The sequence below is a fragment of the Ruditapes philippinarum genome, unplaced genomic scaffold (genome assembly GCF_026571515.1).
Source record: "Ruditapes philippinarum isolate M1 unplaced genomic scaffold, ASM2657151v2 ctg4968_1_1_1_1, whole genome shotgun sequence".
Classification (NCBI taxonomy): domain Eukaryota; kingdom Metazoa; phylum Mollusca; class Bivalvia; order Venerida; family Veneridae; genus Ruditapes; species Ruditapes philippinarum.
The window spans coordinates 81128-86107 of NW_026853426.1; the positions used below are offsets into that span (position 1 = coordinate 81128).

The window sequence follows — 4980 nt, forward strand, 5'->3', positions numbered from 1 at the left end:
CTAACAAAGGATTACAAAATTTATGGTAAAATACAAAATAATTCCAAAAATAAAAAATTGTATAATACTCACTCCCATAAGATTGGGTTTTTCCCACCGGAAGCTGCACGTGCTTTTGTTTGTAAACAAATTCTCCCCTTCTAGCAGTACTGAGGTATGTTTTATTTTTTTTATATATTTAAGCACCATTTGTTTTAAGAATAAGTATTTAAACCGTTACTTTAACATGAAAATTTATTATATTAATTCAAATCAAATTTTAGAACGTCGTTTTATCCGAATAACATTCTACTTTTTCGTTAACCTGAGAGTAACAAAATTATTATTTGAACATGTAGCTTGTTCACTTGTTCAGTATCAGAAGTGTATTTTTGAGAAGGGTAAGCAGACTTAAGTTTATCAGATGAGATGTGGCCCCATTATTCATTCCAGTCATTTTGATATTAAATTTTTCTTGAGGGTCAATATACTGTAAGAAAAAGAGAAGAAATTGAAATGACACAGACATGCAAATAGTATGATGTCAATTCCAGTAAAATTTATGTCGCAGGGTGAGAAAAATGTGCAGCCTGACAAGGACTCGAACCCGGGACCCTAGGAATACCGTTCCGCGGCTCTACCGACTGAGCTATCTGGCCGCTTACACATCTTCTCCCCTAAATAGTGAACAGTTCTGAATCGTGACATACTCCCCTGCTATATTGAAATTCGTCCTCAAATTTCACAGAATTACAGAGCAATGTAAATTAAACTCGGAGCTATATCAGTCACGTCCCCTGTAGGGTGCCAAATGTCACAGGGTGAGAAAAATGTGCAGCCTGACCGGGACTCTAACCAGGGACCCTCGGAATACAGTTCGGCGGCTCTACCGACTGAGTTATCCGGCCGCTTACACATCTTCTCCCCTAAATAATGAACAGGTCTGAACTGTGACATTTATATTGAGTCAGTGAAAAAATAAGTCCATTCAGTTTTACAAATTAAAGTAATTAAAAAGTACTGGTCTAACAAAAACTGAACTTTAGATGTAGGGTATTATTAACTTATTTATGAAGTAAAATAGAAATTTGCAAATTGTTGTGAAAGAGAAAGTGTGTAGCTCAGATGATAGATGAAAGCGTGTAGTTGCAAGTAGATTTTTAGAGTTTCAGGTTAAATTCTGGTGAGGCTGCACGTTTTTTCTCATCCTGTAATATGGAAAACAAGAATGATGAAACAGTCTTAAATGAGTATTTTTTTTCAGTCTCAATCCACCTTTACCAAATTGGTAGCTGATTTATCACATAAATACAAAATGATTTTTTTATTTTTGGTTATTTTCTTTGATTTTCATTGCCAATTCAAGAAAGTGGTATCTCAAAAAAATTTCTCAGCTTGTGAGAAATTTTGGGAAATCAGAAGTAAACATCAACCAGCACTGGAATGGTCTCTTCAATGGAGATTTTAACTGTAAGAGGTCATTGCATTATCTGAGCATCTAAGATATTTGCATGATACATTACTTACAAATTCATTTATTGTTACTTTTGAAAGGTATCAAGTCAATTAGTTTGGTCATATATCTTGCTTTCGCACCAGTTAACAACCATGTTTTCAGTGAATTGACTGGAACAAACAGAAGTACATGTATGATAAAGACACCATTTATATTGACTTCCAAAAGCTAAAAATTTCATCATTAAATTCTGCATTCTGTTTAATCTGCTGATTACTTTTTGTTATGATAATTTCAAGATTGTTTACTGTTTGTTACGATCATTTGAAGGTTGTTAACTATTTGTAATGATAATTACTTTGATTGTTGCTTTTTGTTTAGATAATTTCTAGGTGTTTAACTGTTTGTTTTGATCACTTCTGTGGTTGTTACTGTTTCTTAGCTGTGGTTGTTACTGTTTCTTAGGATCATTTCTAGATTGTTTTCTGTTTGATATACATGTATGATCATTTCTGTTTTTTTTTTAAATTTTGTTATGATCATTTCTAGGTGGTTTACTGTTTGTTAAGTTCATTTCTATTTTGTTTATTGTTTGTTATGATTATTTTTAGGTTGTTTACTGTTTGTTATGCTTATTTCTAAGTTGTTTACTGTTTGTTATGCTAATTTCTAGGTTGTTTACTGTTTGTTATGATCATTTTTAGGTTGTTTACTATTGTTATGCTTATTTGTAGGTTGTTTACTGTTTGTTATGATCATTTTCAGGTTGTTTACTGTTTGTTATGCTCATTTCTATGTTGTTTACTGTTTGTTATGCTAATTTCTAGGTTCTTTACTGTTTGTTATGATCATTTTTAGATTGTTTACTGTTTGCGAATATCATTTCTAGGTTGTTTACTGTTATTTATGATCATATTTAGGGTTTATTGTTTGTGATGCTCATTTCTATGTTCTTTACTGTTTGTTATGATCATTTTTAGATTGTTTACTGTTTGCTATGATAATTTTTAGGTTGTTTACTGTTTGTTTAGCTCATTTCTAGGTTGTTTACTGTTTGTTATGGTCATTTCTAGGCTGTTTACTGTTTGCTGTGATCATTTCAGGATTGTTTACTTTTTGTTACGATCATTTCTAGGTGGTAAATTGTTTGTTTTGACCACTTCTATAGCTGTTACTGTTTGTTATGATCTTTTCTAGGTGGTTATCTGTTTTGTTTTGATCACTTCTATGGTTAATACTGTTTCTTATGATAATTTCTAGGTTGTTTACTTTTTGTTATGGTAATTTCAAGCTTGTTTACTGTTTTTTTATGATTATTTTCAGGTTGTTTGCTGTTTGTTCTGATAATTTCTAGGTTGTTTACTGTTTCTTATGCTAATTATCAGGTTCTTTAAAATATTTATTCAGCATTGCAGTGCTATACAATGCTGGTCATGCATTTTCACAAATGTATCCTTGGTTATTCTTTGTATAATATGTCACAAAAAAACCAAAGTTAACATACATGTACATTCTAAATTATTTTTTTTTGCATAAATTGTTTCAGACTAATACATCACTTGTTAACTGTTCTGTGAAGGGAGGTTAATACAGAATGAAATTATAGGTTTATTTAAGAGTTGTGTCCCTTGGACTATAAGCTGATGGAACAGTAATGTCTGTATCGAAAATTATGTATTTTTTAGACCTACTTTGAAGATGAATAATGACGTCATATCTTTTTGATCTTTGCTGTTTTTAGTTTTCCTTGATATTATATGTCAGACTGATATAAGTTTGTTGTTGCAACTATCAAATATATTTTCTTTGATTATGAAGCAATACATAGAAATGTATTTTCTTACCAACAGTATTTTTATGGACACTTCTCTGATTATTTGAAATCAGTACTTAATCAAAGAATGAGGAATGAGTTTATTGAATAAGGGCCTCTATGGCTAAGGTTGCTGAATTCAAACCATTTGTCTTTCACTGCTATTATAGTGTTTGAATTCTGCCAGGGACTTTTTTTATTCTTTCATGTAGGGATGCTATCCAACTTGTTAATAGAAGTTTAGTGGTTCTACACAGGTACCCTGTCCTGCCTGAAACGATGCTTGAAAGGGCTTTTGTGGATTTTAGATGTTTCTTCACCACTAAACACTGTAAAGGTACTGGCAATATATGACATTACAAAGTGTTTGTATGACTTAATAACACAAACAAAAACAAAAAACACACACTAAAAAACGCCAACAAAATCTTAATAGCTAAATTGGACAAATTGTAACAGACAACAAAATAATGATATTTACATCTTTAATGGTATTTATATAGAGCTATAATTACAAAAAAAGAAAATAAAAACAGTTTTTAATGAATATAATATGTAACATGAAGTCAATTTTTTTAGAAAAAAAATCTTGCTTACCCTTCAAACAAATAACAAATATGATAAATATATGACACAGTAATCTATTATGATATATATACAATGTATATACACACATGTTTGTACAATGAAAATAGTTTTGAAATAAAGTTATGTGCCAAATAAGGCCCATCAATAATTTTTTTTTCATATGTTACCTTCACCAGCTGTTAAGGCAGTCAAATAAGATTTGTTGAGGGCAAACTAAGGAGATTGTTTCATGCTCACTTGACATGCCTTGGATTTTAATCAACATAGTATTAAAGATTAAGTGGTTTTGTTTAGACAAAAAGAATTTACGGTACAGCCACTAGTTAAGTTACTTTTAAATCTAATGTTGTTTGTGAAAGGAGTCCACTGAGGTTTTTTGACATGATACGACTTTTTTCCAATGTTGGTGTACCATTTGGTATATGTCTAGATTTGACCAAATGTTTTTTGACAATCCTTTTTTTTTCACCTGGCCAAGAAAGATGTTTAAGTATATCTTTAAGTTTGAGAAAAAATTGAAACACTGAGTTTTTTTAATGGACTTTAAAGGAACTCCACTGAGTTTAATAAGCCTTAAACATAAAATTTTGTTTTTTTCACATAGATCCACACAACCACTTAAAACAGAAATATAGATAAAATATAACTAAGAAATATGCAGGAAATAAATTGAAAATCATATGTTTGTGCTATTCTCTGCCCGATTTAAGTGAAAAGCATTTAAACGCTTTTCAATTTTGGGTCATTTTTCACTAATATAATAATCATTATGGAAAAACGGATCTGAAATTTTGCTCATAAGTTATTAGTATAGATTTACATCAAATAGAGTAATAATCTCAAAAAAATATTTCCAGTCGCGTCATGTCAAAAAACCTCAGTGGAAACCCTTTAACCCAATATTTGCAAACGACTTCTTTAAAATTTCAGTCCCTTGCCTTAAAATACTGTTTCACCACCATATTTCAGTTTCAGACTCAAAACTACATTCAATTCTTTAACAGTTATTTTAGACATAGTTTTGGTGTTTAAAACTATTCCCACAAAAATTGATTAACCTGAGTCATTTGCTTTAATTTCAATAAAAAATAACGAATTTGCTAATGCTAAACAATATTGAAACTTGATTAATCCTAATCCATGA

General features: G+C 30.5%; 1 protein-coding gene across 1 annotated transcript in view; it reads left to right on the forward strand.

The window, feature by feature from the left end:
• Positions 1–51: 51 nt before the first annotated feature.
• Positions 52–4980, forward strand: part of LOC132736852 (uncharacterized) — a 42739-nt gene continuing 37810 nt past the window's right edge. Inside the window, exon 1 of the mRNA XM_060724073.1 lies at positions 52–154. The gene's annotated coding sequence lies outside the window, so the exon portion shown is untranslated. The remainder of the gene's footprint in view (positions 155–4980) is intronic.